The sequence below is a fragment of the Zingiber officinale genome, chromosome 7B (assembly GCF_018446385.1).
Source record: "Zingiber officinale cultivar Zhangliang chromosome 7B, Zo_v1.1, whole genome shotgun sequence".
Taxonomy (NCBI): Eukaryota; Viridiplantae; Streptophyta; class Magnoliopsida; order Zingiberales; family Zingiberaceae; genus Zingiber; species Zingiber officinale.
Genome location: NC_055999.1, coordinates 58,990,501 through 59,012,361, shown reverse-complemented (window position 1 = coordinate 59,012,361; position 21,861 = coordinate 58,990,501). Strand labels below are relative to the sequence as shown.

Here is a 21,861-nt window from a genome sequence, read left to right as displayed (position 1 = left end):
AGAATCAAATAATAATGATGGTTATTTTTCAAAAATTGCTCTTACTAGTAATGCTGATGTTAATGATAAAATATGGCATACTAGACTAGGATATATAAAACAAGAACGAATAAATAGATTAGCAAAAGAGAACCTTTTAGGTGCTCATGCTAAGATTAACTTGTTTATATGTGAGCATTGTCTTATTGGAAAAGCAACTAGAAAACCATTTGCTAAGGCTATTAGGGCTGAATCACCATTGCAATTAATTCATTCGGATATTTGTGGTCTAATAAATGTGAAAGCTAGAAATGAGAGTTCTTATTTTATTACATTTATCAATAACTTCACACATTTTGGTCATGTGTATTTGATTTCTCATAAATTTGAAATATTAGATTGCTTCAATTGTTACTTGAATGAAATTTAGAATCAATTGAAATATAAGGTTAAAACCTTGCGCACTGACCATAGAAGTGAATATTTGTCTAATCAATTCAAGATAATGTATAATGATAAAGAGATTATTAGACAGATAATTATTCCTGTATCTCCACAGTAAAATGGAGTTGCTAAAAGAAGAAATATAACTCTTCTTGAAATGGTTAGGTTTATGCTGACGCAGGCTAATTTGTCGATCTCCTATTGGGGACATGAATTATTAGTTGTGGCCTATATATTTAACAAAGTATCTTCAAAGTCGGTTCCATCTACCCTATATAAACATTGGACAGGTAGAAAATCATATTTAAGTAATCTAAGACTTTGAGGGTCAGCTGCCTACATTCATGATAATACTCTTGAATATAAAAAATTAAGACCTAGAGGTAAGAAATGTATCTTTATAAGATATTCTGAGACTTCTCAAGGTTATATCTTCATTGGTAATGTAATATAGAAAATTAAAATTAAATAAAAATATTATATGTTATTTTGATAATGTAATATGTTATGAATATAAACTAGTCTTATGAATTGAAATCTGAATATCGTGAATTAATTTAATTTGATATTATATTTAATTTTGGAATATGATAAATGATAAATGTACAGATAAAATATGATATAGGATTATTTTTTAAATGATTTCAATTTGATATTAGAAGCGATTTTAAACCACTCCTAATGATATATGATCATTTTAAAATTGCTTCTAAAGACATGCATCAGACACAGTTATTAACCACTTCTAATAGTATAAATCAAAAGTGACTAAATGATTTAAACTGCCAGCTAGTTTTACCGCTTCACAATCAACATCAATGGTTGGAAAATTAGAAGGAAAAGACAAAAGTGGATATTAGAACATCTATATAATGACGAATAAATATCCTTTTTTATTTATATAAAAAATAAAAGTGAGCTAAATTATTCTGGTTCCGGAAGGATGCTAACTAAGATAAAATGAGCTATAAAAATAGCAACAACAACTAAAATAAGCATAGTTTAGGGATTTTTCTGTGAAATTTTGAATAAACTAAGGACTTACAGTTACTCAGATAAGCCCATTTATTTCAGGTATTGGCCAATGGAAAGTGCAAGAGCGGCCAGCATAGAGCCATGATAAACCCCAACAAAGAGCGACTCTCTATCACGACATTCCTTTTTGCAAAGGATGATGGATGGATCGGACCTCTCCGGGGATGATAATGAAAGGAGGCAAAGAAAATTTCATTACATGGAGTTACAAGGAGTACCAAAAGGCGTTCTACACTTCTAAATTAGAAGGGGCGCATCTATTTAAAAAAAAAAGAAAGATAAATTAAACCTTATGAAGGAGAAATTACGAGTTGTTTGGGATAGACTAAGTGACTTAAAATAAGATATAATTTGAATCTTCTTATTTAAGAGAATTTATAAGTATAAATACAATAAATCTCTCCGTATAAATTTAGTTTTTATTCGTACTTAAAATATATAATAAATGAGAAAATATATATCCTCCACTACATTTAGATGATCAAAATTTTTGAGTAATATGTATAGAGTCAGTGTATCTAGGATTTGTCTCGATGTAACTGGGTTAGTATTCAGGCAGGATTTAACATTAGAGACATGATTTAATTTTCACAGATATAAATAATATTTTAGATTATTTTATATCCTGTCAATGAATATCATTAGACTAAAATTAAATATGCCCCCGTAATTTATTTCTTCCACGGTGGTGGGGCCAGGAAGGACCGTTTGAGTGTCCGATTCAACTTGTATCGCAATGTAACTAGAATTTAATTTATATATTTTATTGACTAGTTTGTACATTTTAAGGATTTAGCTTCCCATAAGTCAAAGATAAGTCGGGAAAATTTATAGACTAATGTCAAAATAAAATAAAAAATTATGGTACAACAAGTCAAGATAATGATAAATTTGGCTTCCCCATAAGTCAAAGATAAGTCGAGATAATTTATGAACTAAATTATGGTACAACAAAGCAAGATAACGACAAAAAAATCAAATTTCGATCAGCCCCATGACACCGGTCGACCATTCAAAGATTCGAGATTCAGTTTTCTACGATGCTAGGTTGGATCAAGTATCGATCAAGTTTTTCATGATTCGGTCCCTCATTTTTCTTGAGTATGGCTCCAAGTCAATGTCCATCGGTACAAGAATCGATCGAGTCCTTCAAGATTCAGTCTCTCATTTCTTTTAGACATAGTTTTCAGTCTATTTTAAGTCAATCCAAATGTCGGTCGGATCCCTCCGGGCTCAGTTTCTCATTTCTTCTGAACATGACTCCCAGTGTATATTGTTAGTTAGAGCCCTAGAGCCAATCATTTGATGATTGTATGCACTCATGTATATCATATTCATGTATATATATTAAGGCATTTGATTTTTGGTTATTATGTTTATTTGTATTAGTGTCAAATAAAATAAGTATAGTAACGTCCTAGAGTAGAAAGGTTCTTACCTATATCAATCGATTGGTTGAATCGATAGTGAGATGATATAGGGAACACTACTCTAAATCATTCCTAGTCGAGTATTAACATTCAGGGACAATGTTAATACAATAAGACTAGCATGTAGGTCAGCTCGATGACTTGATCTCACAAGTCATGGATATAGAGATATCAAGCTGACACATGAGTATGCATTAGAGAATGTATACTGAATGACCCGCCATGAGAATGTATCATGGATCGTTATATGAGTGTCATATACTTTCTCATGTGGCTATTAGTATAACTATTAGTCTTTTGACCTGAAGTCACCATGGATCCCTACATAAGGAGTTATGTACTTTGGTTTCGTCAAACGTCACCCGTAACAGGGTGGACTATAAAGGCGATTACTGGGTATGTAATAAATTATGCAGAGGGATGTGAGTGATGTAAATGAGATCTATTCCTCCCATATGACGGGAGCGACATCAATATTCTTGATAGAGTTAGACCACGAAGTGCATGGTCATGCCCAAATGAGTCAACATGAGATGTTGAGCTCATTTGATCGAGTGAGTCTACTTGAAGTTCAAGATTTAGATTGATTAGAGGATGACACGGTCTATGTCTCACATTGATCAATCTAGATGTCAAGGATAGAAGGACATTTGACATATTTTGTGAGGAGTCACAATTGGTAGTCACAATGTGATGTCGGATCTCGACATTCTTGTAACTTTGGTAGTAATGATGTGTTGCTAGATACCGCTCATTACTTATGCTCCTAAATGGGTTTAGGGCATTGCCAACGTTACAAGAACCTATAGGGTCACACACTAAGGACAATTAGATGGAGATTTGGTCCATATGATGAACCAAGAGGATTATATTCATTTGATGAATCATATTGGATTAAGAGTAATCCAAATTGGGCTAATTGAGTTGGACTCAAGTTGATTCATGTATTCAATGAGTCTAATTTAGATTATGACTCATTAAATCAACTTAATTTAATGAATTAGATTCATTATATTAAGTTGGCTTGAATTATATGGTTGGATTAGATCAACCATGAGAGAGATTTGATCAAGTTTGACTTGATTTGAGAGGAAGAGAAAAAGTCATGTTTGACTTGACTTTTTGCCACATCACTAGTGAGTTGGCAAGATGTGGACCAATAGGATTGCTCCACATCATCAATGTGTGCCACCTCATGGAGGTTACAAGCCTCCATAGCATTTAATGTGGCCGGCCCACATTCAATGAGGAGGTTACACTTGTTGCCATGTCATTTAGTGATGTGGCAAGATGTGGACCAATAATGTTGATCCACATCATCCTAGAGTGCCACCTCATGGGGGTTACAACTCTTAATGGTCTCCACATTAATTAGAATTAATGTGGGGGTTACACCTCCTAGAGTGGCCGGCCACTTGATGGCTAAGGGGTTTTTTGAATTTCCTCTCATTGATTCATTCACTCTTCTTATCCCTTGGGTGCTCTCTCTTCTCCTTCTCCCATTCCTTGGCCGAACACTCCATTGGTGCTAGCACACCTTGTGTTTTGGTCATCTCCTTCTACTTGTGTCCGTGTGGATACATATAGAGGTTGTCTACTTTGACAACTAGAGATCCGGCGACATCTTGGACAAGCGGGAACGCGAAGGGCTTCGCTACAAGGGTAATGATCTTAACTTTAGTGTAGATCTAAAGTTTTTACAAACTCGTACAAGAAAAGGTTTTTTGAAAATTTTGTTTACGAATCTTTGCACGAGATCCATGGCTTTGGGTGACTCGGGGTTTCCGCGACGCGAAAAAGCGATTTTCGCGGCCCGAAGAACCCAACAGTGGTATCAGAGCCACGTGCAAAGATTTGTACGAGTTCGTTTGTATTTTTATGAAAAATATACCTTCTGTGATTTTCTGTAAAAATTGAGTTTTTAGAGTTTTTATGAGTAATTTTTCCTTAGAAGCGAAGCACAAGTGTCTCGGCACTTGTAGGCTTCGGCTACCGGAAAGTTTTCTTTTAAACGACTTCGTTTTTGCCCCAAATCCGTTTGGAACAGCGGGGTCGGGTGTCATTAGATCGCAAAGGAGCAACTCACGATGGTTAGATCGTGGGTAGGGGCATTGCCCCTAACCCTGCAAGGGAATTTGCTTCGCGATTGCACCCGAAATCGCTAAAAACGAACCCGCCGGGAAGATTTTTCCGAAACGGCAATGTCTCGTCCCAAATCGTTTTGGGACAGCGGGTTTAGGCGTTGTTGGATCGCAAAGGAACCCTCGCGATGGTTAGATCGCGGGTAGGGGCGTTGCCCCTGGGCCCCGCAAGGGGATCCGTTCCGCGATTACGCCCGAAACCGCTAAACGGGACCGCCGGGAAATTTTACTCATAAAAATTGTAAAAATTATTTTTAAAATTACAGAAAAATTATGAAAAATATATAATTTTGAATTATATATTAATTTGTGATAGTCATGGCCCAAAATACCCAATAAGATTAGATTTGTGTTATAATTCATAATACGGTCTGCGTGCCGTCATATGATTGTGTGTGCTGTATTTTTATTTTTTTTTCACGGCCTGCGCGTCGTGCCTTTCTCTTATTCTGGTTGTAAATTAGATTTAGACTCGAATGTAACTCGAGTTTCAAATTGTAATGTACAAATTGGAGTGGTGGAGGGTCCACACGAGACGGAGTTCCGAGGCGGGCACGAGCAACACAAGGTGGTCAAAGGGAGGAGCTTGGAGAAGCTGTTGACCCTAGGTTGACCATTCGATCTTCTCATTGGCTTGAGAAGATCGTAGTAGGGCCATGACTAAATCACAAATAGATTAATTAATTAATTGTTATGTATCTGATGCATGTTTAATAATTAATTAATTAATTAGTGTCTTAACGATTAGATTAGATCTAAGTCGTGCACATGATGCACCCTTGCGATTAGATTAGATCTAAGTCGTGCACAAGATGCATCCTTCTCGATTAGATTAGATCTAGATCGAACCAACTCTAAATGCCTAACCATGCCGTGATACCTATCACTACCTCGATCACATGTATTGTTGAATCTGCCAAAGCAAAGCAATACATATTATCTTGGTAGGGTACGGAGGGACAATCTTGGTCCCGCCTATCAACGCATGGGTGAATACAAACTCAATTAGATTGAGTATTCCTAGTTACTCGGTTGGATCGAGTCAACTATAGGCATTCTTCCAATAGTTGGAAAGGTAGGACAAAATCACGTTTATATTAACTCTCGAGCGTATTAGCCAAAGCTAACTCGAGTTTTAATATAAATGCGGATATTGATTCTATAAACAAGAGCTGCATAGAGATGTAATTGGTAATCATTACCTACCGATCATACTAAGCCTTGGGCGTATTAGCCAAAGCTAACTCAAGGGTTAGTATGATGTGGATCTTGTCCCACAAGAATTATAGAATTCAGTGGGAGCATCATTTAATTAAAGGCCTAATTAAATGATTTTTAAATAATATGATATTTATTTCTGCAAATTTTTTGTTGTAGATAACCATGACGTCGAATACGAACACTTTCTCTCTGCGATCTGTCCTTAAGAAAGACAAGCTCAACGGAGCAAATTTCCTGGACTGGTACAGGAACCTGAGAATAGTTCTCACTCAGGAACGTAAACTGCACATTCTGGAGCTGCCCATTCCGGAGGCTCCTCCTGCCACTACCATGCGAGCTGACCGGGATGCTTACAAGAAGCATCAAGATGACGCATTAGATGTGTCCTGTCTAATGCTCGCAACCATGAACTCTGAGCTTCAGAAGTAACATGAGTTGATGGGTGCTTACGATATGGTTGCACATCTTCGTCAACTATATCAAGGACAAGCAGGGCACTGGAAGAGGAACTTCACAGGACACCTAGAAGATCTTAACAAGAAGAGAAATAAGATTTCTACTTCAGGTATAAATGTTATAGAAGTCAACCTCTCTATTTCTTCGTCGTGGGTATTAGATACCGGATGTGCTTCGCACATTTGTACTAATGTACAAGCACTGAGAAATAGCAGAGCATTGACAAAGGGCGAAATAGACCTAAGAGTAGGCAATGGAGCACGGGTTGCTGCTGTTGCTGTAGGGACTTATTTTCTATCTCTGCCCTCTGGGCTTATACTAGAGTTTGACGATTGTTGTTATGTGCCTGCATTGACTAAGAACATTATATCAGTTTCTTGTTTGGACAAGAAAGGATTCTCGTTTATAATAAAGAACAAATGTTGTTCTGTCTATTTAAACGATATGTTCTATTGTAGTGCACCTCTGATGAACGGACTCTATATTCTAGACCTTGAGAGCTCTATCTATAACGTTAGTACTAAGAGGTTCAAATCGAACGATATGAACCACACCTATCTCTGGCACTGTCGCTTAGGTCATATAAATGACAAGCGCTTATCCCAGCTCCATAAGGATGGTTTGCTGGACTCATTTGATTTAGAATCATATGAGATATGCGAGTCATGCCTACGAGGCAAGATGACCAAGACTCCCTTTAGTGGGCACAGCGAGAGAGCGACTGATCTGTTAGGACTCATACATAGTGATGTATGTGGCCCTTTCAATGTCGCTGCTAGAGGCGGTTATAGGTACTTCATCACATTTACTGATGATTTCAGTAGATACGATTATGTGTACTTGATAACACATAAGTCGGAATCATTTGAAAAGTTCAAAGAATTCAAGAATGAAGTACAGAACTAGCTTGGCAAGAGTATTAAGATACTTCGATCAGATCGAGGTGGTGAATACTTAAGCCATGAGTTTCGTGACTATTTAGCTGAGTGTGGGATTCTATCCCAACTCACTCCTCCTGGAACACCACAGTGGAATGGTGTATCCGAAAGGAGGAATCGTACCTTATTAGATATGGTACGATCTATGATGAGTCACACAGATCTTCCGACATACCTTTGGGGCTATGCTCTAGACACGACAGCTTTCATTCTCAACCGAGTTCCATCCAAGGCCGTGATAAAGACACCATATAGGATATGGACTGGGAGAGATGCCCAGCTGTCTTTCATGAGGATTTGGGGCTGTGAGGCTTACGTACGACGTCAAGTCTCAAACAAATTAGGACCCAAATCCGACAAGTGCTATTTCATCGGATATCCCAAGGAAACTAAGGGATATTACTTCTACACTCCCAGTCAGCACAAGGTTGTTGTGGCAAAGACTGGAGTCTTTCTAGAAAGGGACTTTGTTTCTAGAAAGACTAGTGGGAGCACGTTCAATCTTGAAGAAGTTCAAGATGCGAACAATAGCACTTATGCCTCGATGGAAATTGAACTAGAATCACAAAGTGTTGTGGATGATGTTCCACAAGGAGTTGAGGAACAACAACCAGTTCAAGTAGACATACCTCTTCGCAGGTCTGATAGGGTACGTCGTCAGCCTGAGAGATACTCTTTTCTCTTGTCTGACCATGATGACATTGTGCTCATAAAGGATGAGCCTACCACCTATCAAGAAGCTGTAATAAGACCAGATTCTGAGAAATGGCTAGAAGCCATGAGATCCGAGATGGAATCCATGTACACCAACCAAGTATGGACTTTGGTTGATCCACCTGAAGGGGTAAAACCCATTGGGTGCAAGTGGGTCTTTAAGAGAAAGACTGACATGGATGGACTTATCTATAAGGGTCGCTTGGTAGCTAAAGGTTTCAAGCAGATTCATGGTATTGACTATGATGAAACCTTTTCTCCAGTGGCGATGTTTAAGTCCATTCGGATCATGCTTGCTATTGCAGCCTACCATGACTATGAGATATGGCAGATGGATGTCAAAACCGCGTTTCTGAATGGAAACCTACTCGAGGATGTGTACATGACACAACCTGAGGGTTTTGTAGATCCACAGCATACTAGCAGAGTATGCAAGCTGCATAGGTCCATTTATGGACTAAAGCAAGCTTCTCGGAGCTGGAATCTTCGATTCGATGATGCGATCAAACAGTTTGGTTTCATCAAGAACGAAGATGAGCCTTGTGTCTACAAGAAGGTTGTAGGGGACATAGTTGTTTTCCTCATATTGTATGTGGATGACATACTACTCATTGGGAAGGACATCCCTATGCTTCAGTCTGTCAAGACCTGGCTAGGGAGTTGCTTCTCAATGAAGGACTTAGGTGAGGCATCCCGCATTCTTGGGATACAGATCTATAGAGATAGATCTAAGAGATTGATTGGCCTAAGTCAGAGTACATACATTGACAAGGTACTCCTTCGGTTTGCCATGCAGAATTCCAAGAAGGGATTTCTGCCGATGTCACATGGCGTGAGTCTTTCAAAGACTCAAGGTCCCTCTTCTAGAGAGGAGAGAGATCGCATGGATCAGATCCCTTATACCTCAGCCATAGGATCGATCATGTACGCCATGCTATGTACTCGACTTGATGTCTCGTATACTTTGAGCATGACGAGCAGATACCAGTCAGATCCAAGTGAAAGTCACTGGATAGCGGTCAAGAATATTCTTAAGTACTTACGAAGGACTAAAGAATATTTCTTGATGTATGGAGGCAATGATGAGCTAACTGTAAAGGGTTACAGTGATGCCAGCTTCCAGACCGATCAGGATGATTACCGATCGCAGTCAGGGTTCGTGTTTTTCTTAAATGGTGGTCTTGGGTGTTGGAGAGTTCAACGAACAGTCGATTCTACAACAGAGGCGAGTATATTGCCTGCATCGCAGCAAAGGAGGCGTTTGGATCCACAAGTTCATCACCGAACTTGGGGTGGTTCCTAACATCGCTGATCCGATTCGACTCTATTGTGACAACAATGGAGCTATAGCACAGGCGAAGGAACCTCGCTCACACCAGCGGACCAAGCACATACTACGGCGCTTCCATCTCATTCGAGAGATTATCGATAGAGAAGATGTGAAGATTTGCAGAGTACCTACAGAGGCTAAAATCGCAGATCCCTTGACCAAGGCTTTGGCACAGAGGAAGCATGATGGTCACACTAGGTCATTAGGCCTTAGAGCCTATACTGATTGGCACTAGTGCTAGTGGGAGATTGTTAGTTAGAGCCCTAGAGCCAATCATTTGATGATTGTATGGACTCATGTATATCATATTTATGTATATATATTAAGGCATTTGATTTTTGGTTATTATGCTTATTTGTATTAGTGCCAGATAAAATAAGTATAGTAACGTCCTAGAGTAGAAAAGTTCTTACCTATATCAATCGATTGGTTGAATCAATAGTGAGATGATATAGGGAACACTACTCTAAATCATTCCTAGTCGAGTATTAACATTCAGGGACAATGTTAATATAATAAGACTAGCATGTAGGTCAGCTCGATGACTTGATCTCACAAGTCATGGATATAGAGATATCAAGCTGACACATGGGTATGCATTAGAGAATGTATACTGAATGACCCGCCATGAGAATGTATCATGGATCGTTATATGAGTGTCATATACTTTCTCATGTGGCTATTAGTATGACTATTAGTCCTTTGACCTGAAGTCACCATGGATCCCTACATAAGGAGTTATGTACTTTGGTTTCGTCAAACGTCACCCGTAACAGGGTGGACTATAAAGGCGATTACTGGGTATGTAATAAATTATGCAGAGGGATGTGAGTGATGTAGATGGGATCTATCCCTCCCATATGACGGGAGCGACATCAATATTCTTGATAGAGTTAGACCACGAAGTGCATGGTCATGCCCAAATGAGTCAACATGAGATGTTGAGCTCATTTGATCGAGTGAGTCTACTTGGAGTTCAAGATTTAGATTGATTAGAGGATGACACGGTCTATGCCTCACATTGATCAATCTAGATGTCAAGGATAGAAGGACATTTGACATATTTTGTGAGGAGTCACAATTGGTAGTCACAAGGTGATGTCGGATCTCGACATTCTTGTAACTTGGGTAGTAATGATGTGTTGCTAGATACCGGCATTGCCAACGTTACAAGACCTATAGGGTCACACACTAAGGACAATTAGATGGAGATTTGGTTCATAAGATGAACCAAGAGGATTAGATTCATTTGATGAATCATATTGGATTAAGAGTAATCCAAATTGGGCTAATTGAGTTGGACTCAAGTTGATTAATGTATTCAATGAGTCTAATTTAGATTATGACTCATTAAATCAACTTAATTTAATGAATTAGATTCATTATATTAAGTTGGCTTGAATCATATGGTTGGATTAGATCAACCATGAGAGAGATTTGATCAAGTTTGACTTGATTTGAGAGGAAGAGAAAAAGTCATGTTTGACTTGACTTTTTGCCACATCACTAGTGAGTTGGCAAGATGTGGACTAATAGGATTGCTCCACATCATCAATGTGTGCCACCTCATGGAGGTTACAAGCCTCCATAGCATTTAATGTGGCCGGCCCACATTCAATGAGGAGGTTACACTTGTTGCCATGTCATTTAGTGAAGTGGCAAGATGTGGACCAATAGTGTTGATCCACATCATCCTAGAGTGCCACCTCATGGGGGTTACAACTCTTAATGGTCTCCACATTAATTGGAATTAATGTGTGGGTTACACCTCCTAGAGTGGCCGGTCACTTGATGGCTAAGGGGTTTTTTGAATTTCCTCTCATTGATTCATTCACTCTTCTTCTCCCTTGGGTGCTCTCTCTTCTCCTTCTCCCATTCCTTGGCTGAACACTCCATTGGTGCTAGCACACCTTGTGTTTTGGTCATCTCCTTCTACTTGTGTCCGTGTGGATACATATAGAGGTTGTCTACTTTGACAACTAGAGATCCGGCGACATCTTGGACAAGCGGGAACGCGAAGGGCTTCGCTACAAGGGTAATGATCTTAACTTTAGTGTAGATCTAAAGTTTTTACAAACTCGTACAAGAAAAAGGTTTTTCAAAAATTTTGTTTACGAATCTTTGCACGAGATCCATGGCTTTGGGTGACTCGGGGTTTCCGCGATGCGAAAAAGCGGTTTTCGCGATCCGAAGAACCCAACATACATCCGGTCGGCTCAAGAGTCAGTCGAGTCTTTCAAAACTTAGTCCCTCACTTCTCCTAGCCACAACTACTAGTCTACTCCCGGTCGACCCAAGTACCGGTCGGATCTCTCAGGGCTCAATTTCTCACTTCTCCTCGGCACAACTCTCAATCTACTTCCGATTGGCCTAAGCACTGGTCGGATCTCCAGGGAACAACATTATCATAGAATCACAACCATTTATCTGAGAATAATAGTCATTTGTCAGAGACTATTCTAATACTCTGCCACATGTATGCCACGGAACCTTCCTTCATCCAATGGAAGTCCTTCGTACATCCTCCATCATCTGACACCTGACATTCCCTGACACCTCATTCTTGCAGAGGTTATGAGAGGTACTATAAAATGAGATGTCCTCTTCGTTTGCCAGGTACGCGCGCACACATATATCTACTACAATATTACTATTTATCTACTTCTTGCACTTTTCACTTTGTGTTGCTCCTAACTTGAACGTCGAAGGACCTGCACCAGGGACCTCTTCCCTGGTTCTTGCTCTAAGGCTCCCATGTGATCTCTCTATGTGTGCGCGGTACCAAAGGTGCCACTTTCAACCGCTTCGCCAGACCCAATATGAAGGTCCAGTGGTGGCAGCGCTAACTCCTAATCTTCTCTCAGTCAACATTCTCACCCTCGTCATTGCCCCCCCCCCCCCCCTCAATCGGACTCGGCTTCCGGACAGGATCAAATTTGTTGTCATTTGTAGGAACCTCTCTGCATGATCTGGAACGTGAAGATGATCGACACCAGAAACTCTCGGCCATTACCATGATCCCAGAGGATTTCGACAAATACATCGCCAGCCAGTATTTCCAAATAGCCACTCAGTTGATATTTCTTTATGGCTACTCAGCTAGTATTTCTGAATGGTCGCTCGACTAGAATTTCCTAATGGTCGCTCGACCAATATTTTCATATGGCCACTCGGCCGATATTTCAATTTGCCTGCTCAGCTAGTATTTCCAAATGGTCGCTCAGCTAGCATTTCTTTATGGCCGCTCAACCTGTATTTCCATATGGCCACACGACCGATATTTCTATATGGCTAATCAGCCAATATTTCAAATGGCCACTCGATCGATATTTCTATATGGCTGCTTAGCCAGTATTTCCAAATGGCTGCTCAACCAGCATTTCCTAATGGCTGTTTGACCAATATTTCTATATGGCCACTCGGCCGATATTTCTATATGGCTACTTAGTCGGTATTTCCATATGGCCACTTGGCCAATATTTCTATATGGCTACTCAACCAGTATTTCCTAATGGTCGCTTGGCTAGCATTTCCTAATGGTCGCTGGGCAAGTATTTCCATATGGCCACTCGGTTGATATTTCTATATAGTTGCTCAGCCAATATTTCTAAATGGCCACTCGGCCAGTATTTCCTCATGGCCGCTTGGCCAATATTTCCATATTGCCACTTGACCAATATTTTCATATAGCCACTCGGTTGATATTTCTATATGGATGCGTAGCTTGTATTTCCAAATGGCCACTCGCCCGATATTTTTATATTGTTGCTCAGCCAGTTTTTCCTAATGGTTGGTCAGCCAGCATATTCTAATGGCCGCTTAGCCAATATTTCCAAATGGTCACCCGATTGGTATTTTCAACAGCCGTGACTTATAAATGAGCAGCGCTCTCATGTCAACAACCATCCGGTCGGATCCCAGACTCTTGCCCAATTGATATGCATAGATTATATATACTTTTATGCATATTTTGACACACATTCACGTACTTAATTTGCGCTTGATCTATGCACTTTTACACCTCTTATCATATTTTCAGCATAATTACTCTTCTTTATCAGAGATATGCTCTTTGTGTATTTTCTTGTTGACAGGATACGCTTTTGGAGCGAAAATGGAATTGGTAGATGACTCAGAGAACAAACGAATAGAAAGGGCCTGGCCATGTGGAATCCATACGGTTGTGCCACATGCTAGAGGAGGAAAAGGCTCCAACCGTGTGAACCCACATGGTCGTACCACAAAGCAAAGCAAGCAATCCCCATTCGTGTGGAATCCACATAGTCGTATCAATGAACAAGAGAAAAAGTAGGATATGACCATGTGCAATTCACACAGCCATGTGGAATGTCCAGAGACGAAGCAAGTTGCGGCCGTGTGGAATCCACATGGTCGTGCCACCGGACCAGACCAAGTGTAACACCCACAAAATTATGAGATAAGTATACGGGTGTTAGTTGCTTTAGAGTATAAAGGTTAGAAGAATCAAAAAAGAAAAAGAAATAGGAGAAATAAAAGAAGAGGTGAAGGTTTGAACTTTGAACCTCTCACAAAGGATGGAAATAAAATTATGTATGATAACCACTAGGATAAGGAATAACATGTGAATAGGAAATGATGGGAATTGTAGTTAAAAGTAAAGATATAATTAAGTGAGGGAACAAGAGAAAATCAAGTAACTTTCTTCCCCTTGTTTACCTCTTGGTTAAGAAAAGGAGTAGCAAAAGACAAGTTGTCTTTCTTCCTTTTTCTTCTCTATTTTCATGGAGTTTAAGAGAACAATGAAGAGAAGAGTTAAGGGGAAGGAATGAGGACATATTCTCATTAGAAAAATACATGCATGAATTAAGGAGGAAAGGAAGCAAAGTTCATCTTTGTAACTTCCACCCACTTAGCATAAAAAGGAAAGGAACTAAAGGATTTCATTTTTTTTCCTTTCCCCCCACCATTGCCGAAACTAGAAGCCTCCTTCCTCATCTCCACAAGCCAAGTTTAGGTTTCTCCCTAAGAGAAAACTAAACTACAAGAAGGAGCCTTCAAGGTGTACCCTTCCAAGCAAGAGAAATCAAAAGGAGTGCTAGAAGAAGAAGCTCCCTTCTTCCTCTTCACCAAGGGTACCAATTCTTTAAAGATTAACAAGTGAACACTAGGTAAGCTTCCCCTCACCTGTGGTACAATAGTTTATATGGTTTTCCATGAAGAGAGATAGCTTAAAAACTTAGGACTTGCTTTATGAAGATTCGGCCAAAAACAAGAAGAAGAGTATAAGAAATTTGTAACTATTTATGCTTATGATTTTTCTTATGACATGTATTTTATGTAAGAGGTTAATCTAAGATTTCCACACTAGAGTGAATAATGAAAACTTAGATCCATGAACCTTAGACTCTCGGCCAAGCATGAACAAGAGGACTAGGTAAGCTTAAGACTCAACTAAGCATGTTTCTTTATTCTTGTATTATGTACCCTATGATAATGATGTTGTTAACCTTTCCTCTTACTTGTATGTTATTTGAAACTCCATTTCCATGCTCATGAATGTTCGGCCATAGAAGAACTAAAGGCCTAAGAGAGTTTAAACCTAAAAACTAAGCATGCTAAGATTTCTCCTAAGACAAGACATGAAGCTAAAATGCTATGCCATGATTGTATGTTAGTTATGAATCTTATTTCATGCTTATGAAGATTCGGTTATGATGAGATTTGAAGTCTAGGAATGTTTAAACCAAGGCTAGGAGGCTCATGACCTTCTTGATATATGATATGAAACTAGTTGATATTTTTATGGTTGCTTGTTACATAGAATTTTGGTTACATGTAACTTTCAGCCACACTAAGTTTTAAAGCTAGGATGTGTAGATTTTTAACTAAGTTTACTCATGTTGTTCCTTGTTATGATGCCATGAAAATTGTGTAGGGTTTTCCATGCTTTTAGGCCATATGAAAAACAAAACCAAGCTCACATGTTTCGGCCACCTTTGGATTAAAGGCCTAGGAAAACTTAGAACCCAACTTATATATGTTCATGATGTTTCTTGTGATAAGTACTATGAAATGTAGTTGTGGTTTTCATGCTCTTATGCCACTAGAAACTTAGCTTCATGCTTGATAGGTTTCGGCCAATACTAGTGTAAAGGCCTAGAGAAATTTTGAAACAAACTTACATATGTTCATGATGTTTCTTGTGATAAGTACTAGGAAATGTAGTTGTGGTTACCATGCTCTTATGCCACTAGAAACTTAGTTTCATGCTTGATGTGTTTCAGCCACTACAAGATTAAAGGCCTAGAGAAAATTTAGAACCCAACTTATATATGCTTATGATGTCTTGTGATGTATGCTGTGAAATGTAGTTGTGTTTTCCATGCTCTTATGCCACTAAAAACCTAGTTCCATGATAGATATGGTTTGGCCACTACAAGTTAATGGGTCTAGGAAGTTTGAAATTTAAAACAAATGTGCTTATGTTGTTCCTCATGAAAATGTATAAGATATTGGCTTAAGGTTCAACACTTCCATGCTACTTGTAACCTAGAATGAGATATGCTAGGGTTCGGCCATGATAAGATTAGGAGCTTAAGGAACTTAGAACCCAAACTAAATATGCTTAAGTAGTTCCTTATGAAATATGATATGATATGGGTTTAGGGTTTACATGTTTGCATGTTGCTTAGAACTTGATTTCTCTTCATGAAAGGTTTCGGCCATGGAAGAATTGGAAACCTAGGAGGGCTTAAAAATTTAGGTTAACATGCTTATGACCTTTCTTATGCTAGTATGTGAAGATAGCAGGAGATTTTTATGTTTGTATGTTGTCTAGAGATCATGCCTCTACTCATGACTTTTGGCCATATGGGTTTAGTGACCTAGATGTACCTCACATGCTATGAATGAATCAAGAGATGTTATTTAATGATTCCATGAATGGTTATGTCTTTTTATGATAAGTGATATGCTCTTTTATGTATGCTTATGATCCATGTATGTGCTATGTGTTCAATCATGCATGCTTTAGGATATGATAAAATGATATGTTCATTATGCAAGCTTATGATTCATGCATGTGCTGTGTGCCCAAATATGCATGCTTTAGGATATGATAAGTGATATGTTCATGTTGTATGCTATGATTCATGCATGTGCTGTGTGCCAAAAAAAAATGCATGTTTTATGATATGTCAAGAAACATGATATGCATGAAAGAATAAGAACTATGATATGTATGACATGCTACTTTACTTTATGTATGGCTTGTACCAAGGGTGGACTTCATAAGCGCCCCGGGGTCGATGGACTAAGAAACGGGCCTCGTTAGGGATGGGCTCCTAAGTGCCCCTAGGTCGATGGACTAAGAAACGGGCCTAGTATGTATGCCTTGTAGGGTTCAAGACTTGCTACCTTGGACCTACATAGGCTGCGCACATTTATGTATGTGGTACAAGCCGGGACCCCAATCATGTTGAAATTATGTTTAAGTATGTATTGTATAAGTTTTCAAAAGACATGATGCATATGTTGCATGATATATGTTAGGAGTTACCATGTTTATACTTTATGATTATGCCATGATAGTTATGATGATGTTATGCTATGACAGGATACGTTTGATGATCATGTTATGTTATGCCATGATACTTTATGTTATGTTACGATATGTCATGATATGCTCTTGACATGATACATTTGTCTTTATGCCTTATGACTTGTGATTTTAATATGCTTTACGGTTTTTGTGAGTAGGAAAGGAACTTACTGAGCCATGAGTGCTCACAGCTTACTTTCTTGTACCACAGATAAAGGCAAGGAATGGTTGTACTAGGGGAGCAGCAGGAGGGGCTAGAAGGATGTGTGCGGTAGTGGACTGGCTAAAGGAAAATACCTGCTTTTTGTTTAATAAGAAATATGCCATGTTGATGTTTTTATTTCATAACTCCATGACCTTAAGTATGTGTTTGGGTATTAAGACTCAAAAAAAAAATTATGATAGGTATGATATGTGGTTCTTTGATGTCTATGGCGATTTTTAAGTAAGAAAAGGTTTTTAAAATTCTCTAAGTAAGAATTTCGCTGTGTTAAGTATGTATGTGTCGCAAGTAACCCCCGTCGCCTTAACAGGAGGGGTGGGGCGTTACACCAAGCCATCTTCCAGCCATTTCCATTCATACGACTGTGACACAGGTCATGCCCCGCTCATACCATGCTCTATATAAAGGAAGTTTCTTCCCCTTTTTTTTGGAGAGGAAGGTTCTCCCCTTTAGGAGATCCAACTTGGACCAAATCTGGACTTCTTCAACACTTTCTTAGATAATTCAAAGGCAAATTTAGCATCTCCATCACTCCGGAAGCTTGGATTGGATCTGAAGACCACTCTTCATACAGGATAAGCCTTCTTCCCTTCTCTTCTTGAGTTTTGGTATTTTTGGTTTAGATCTTGATGTCTTGTAATTCAATCCTCCTAGTTATGGAGTAGATCTCTTGTTCTAGAATTAAGGGAGTAATTATGATGTGAATTGGTGTAAAACTCATGGATTTTTCTAATTTCCTATCTATATGACATTGCTATTCCTTGTATCTATTTGATCCTATTTGTGTGTAGTGTGTTTGAGCTTAATTTTCATATTTGATTGAATGTTTGTGTAAAATTATTAGTACCATAGGGAGAATGCCTTAGATCATATGACCAAGGAACCCTAGTGATAAGGGTATCCTGTTTCTGGACATCTAGGGCATTACCTTGAAAGGAGAAGTAATTCTCCAGAAGGAAGTAGGGAATTGGACATAATTATTATTTCTATCTCTATGTTATTGAGTGTTAGCTTATTTTTGTGATGTATGACCAAGGGACCCTAGTGACAGGGGTATCCCATTACTTCTATTTAGTAACATAGGATATGGATTAAGATAGCATTATGGCTTGACCTCCGTGGGGAAGAGACGGTAATGAATCTAACTTCCTATAAGTGTATAGGAATAGAGGATGAGCAATAGGTGGACCATGAAACATTGATTGACATCATAATGAAACTGAACCCCTAGAACATTTTCCAAATCAAGTTCCTCAACACTCTTTCTCTTTCTCTCTCTTTCTCTTACTTACTTCCTTTACATTTGTGATTGCAATCTTCAACCTTTCAATAGTTTAGCTAGTTCACTGTACTTAAATTCTAGTACTTATATCCAATCCCTATAGGATTAATATTTTTATTACTTGATGATATCCATATACTTGTGGGCTCACATCAAGTTTTTGACATCATTGCTGGGGATTGCGTATATAATAGTAGCTAATAAACATTTAAGTTAGTCTAAACTTATTTTCTTTCACATTTTGTAAATACATCTGTAATTCTATTTTTGTAGATATATCTTGTACTGGCTTATTTATTTATGCAATTTCCTTCTTGCAATTTAAATTCTACATTTGATTTCTTACACCAGGATTCTTGTTTCCACATTTAAGAACTCTTTTGAATTATGCTTTGGAAATTCTTGTTGTTAAGATCTATTTTCTAGTCAGCAAATTTATTGATTAGATAAAAATAGTTTAGAGACCTTTGAAAGACTATTCTGCTCCTAAATCAATAAGGGATTTGAGTTCTATTTTGTTACCGGAAACATTTGCTTCCAACTTTGCTATTGATCCAACCTTTATTTCTAAAGTGCAAGAAAATCAATTTCGAGGGTTAGACTCAGAAAGTCCTTATGTAATGACCCGACCCATTTGGCGGCCCATTTGGCAGTCCATTTGGCGACCCTCGGGTCGTCGACCGTCGACCGTCGGTCGTGCCGTTATTCACTAGGACTTTCCACCCTGGCCAGTGGATTTTTGCCTCCCCCAGGATTCGAACTCTAGACCTTCAGGCTTAAGTACTAGAGTTTATTAATCCTGGTAACCAAGTGAGATCATCTCACTTGGTTACCAGGATTCATAAACTCTAATACTTAAGCCTGGAGGTTTAGAGTTCGAATCCTGGGGGAGGCAAAAATCCACTTCCAGGGGTGGAAAGTCCTAGTGAGTAACGGCACAGCCGTTGGTCGACGACCCGAGAGTCGCCAAATGGGCCGCCAAATAGGTCGATTCGTTACAATAAAAAAAATCTCACTTGGTTACCAGGATTCATAAACTCTAATACTTAAGCCTGGAGGTTTAGAGTTCGAATCCTGGGGGAGGCAAAAATCCACTTCCAGGGGTGGAAAGTCCTAGTGAGTAACGGCACGGCGACGGTTGACGGTCGACGACCCGAGGGTCGCCAAATGGGTCGAATCGTTACAATAATACTTAAACCTGGAGGTTTAGAGTTCGAATCCTGGGGGAGACAAAAATCCACTTCCCGGGGTGGAAAGTCCAAGTGAGTAATGGTACGGCCGACGGTTGACGGTCGACGACCCGAGGGTCGCCAAATGGGTCATCTCACTTGGTTACCAGGATTCATAAACTCTAATACTTAAGCCTGGAGGTTTAGAGTTCGAATCCTGGGGGAGGCAAAAATTCACTTCTAGGGGTGGAAAGTCCTAGTGAGTAACGGCACGACCGACAGTCGACGGTCGACGACCCGAGGGTCGCCAAATGGGCCGCCAAATGGGTCGAGTCGTTACAATAATCATCTCACTTGGTTACTAGGATTCATAACTCTTATACTTAAGCCTGGAGGTTTAGAGTTCGAATCCTGGGGGAGGCAAAAATCCACTTCCAGGGGTGGAAAGTCCTAGTGAGTAACGACACGGCCGACGGTCGACGACCCGAGGGTCGCCAAATGGGCCGCCAAATGGGTTGAGTCGTTACAATAAAAAGGCGCCTTTTTATTGTAACGACCCGACCCATTTGGCGACCCTCGGGTCGTCGACCATCGACCGTCGATCGTGTCGTTACTCACTAGGACTTTCCACCCCTGCCCAGTGGATTTTTGCCTCCCCCAGGATTCGAACTCTAAACCTCCAGACTTAAGTATTAGAGTTTATGAATCCTGGTAACCAAGTGAGATCAAGCTTGGAGGTTTAGAGTTCGAATCCTGGGGGAGGCAAAAATCCACTTCCAGGGGTGGAAAGTCCAAGTGAGTAATGGCACGGCCGACGGTCGACGATCCGAGGGTCGCCAAATGGGCCGCCAAATGGGTCGAGTCGTTACAATAAAAAGGCGCCTTTTTATTGTAACGACCCGACCCATTAGGCAGTGGATTTTTTGCCTCCCCCAGGATTCGAACACTAAATTTCCAGGCTTAAGTATTAGAGTTTATGAATCATGGTAACCAAGTGAGATGATCTCACGTGGTTACCAGGATTCATAACCTCTAATACTTAAGCCTGGAGGTTTAGAGTTCGAATCCTGGGGGAGGCAAAAATCCACTGGCCAGGGGTGGAAAGTCCTAGTGAGTAACGACACGATCGACGGTGGACGGTCGACGACCCGAGGGTCGCCAAATGGGCCGCCAAATGGGTCGGGTCGTTACACCTTATGCTACTTGACGGAGTTCTACAAATACTGTGACACATTGAAGTATGAAGGGATTTCTACTGATTGGATTATGTTAGTAGTTTTCTCTTTAGCCTAAAGGACGCTGCAAAAGTATGGCTAAATACTTTGCAATCCAGAAGTATAAGGACTTGGGAGACAAAGTTGAAAGAAAGTTTTTGAACAAATATTTTTCCCCCAAGGAAGACAACTTGACTCAGGAATCAAATCTTGAATTTCACACAGAAGGAAGGAGAAACATTATGCTAAGCATGGGTGAATTCTTAACTCTCTTATACCAATGCCCACATCATGCGATTATGGACTAGCTGATAATCCATATATTTTATATAGGGATATCATTCCAGAACAAGAATCTACTAGATTGGGTATTTGAGGGTTCTCTACTCAATAAAAGTTTGAATGAAGCATGTGAAATCATCAATTGAGTAGCAATGAATCTTAATGAATGGTCAGGAGAAAATCATATGACTCTCTCATTCAAAAGTATAGAGAGCAGAGAAACCCAAAACCTTTTAGAGGAAGATATTCATCTCCATCATGAAGACCTTACAGAGCTACTACCCTAGTGTAGTGGAACACTGACACAGATGTTAGAATGTATGAATTCTCCAAGTAAAACACCTACAGATTTGGATTATGGAGATTCCTTAGATGGAAATGGGTATAGCGATGATTGTTTGCTCCTTCTCACTTTAGAAGA

The 21,861-nt window shown here is 39.4% G+C and overlaps 1 non-coding gene across 1 annotated transcript; it reads right to left on the bottom strand.

Moving 5' to 3' along the window:
* Nucleotides 1-21,351: 21,351 nt before the first annotated feature.
* LOC122007500 lies at nucleotides 21,352-21,456 on the bottom strand. Its single transcript, XR_006118992.1, has one exon. It is a non-coding gene; the product is annotated as a small nucleolar RNA R71 (small nucleolar RNA).
* Between the last annotated feature and the right edge of the window lie 405 nt (nucleotides 21,457-21,861).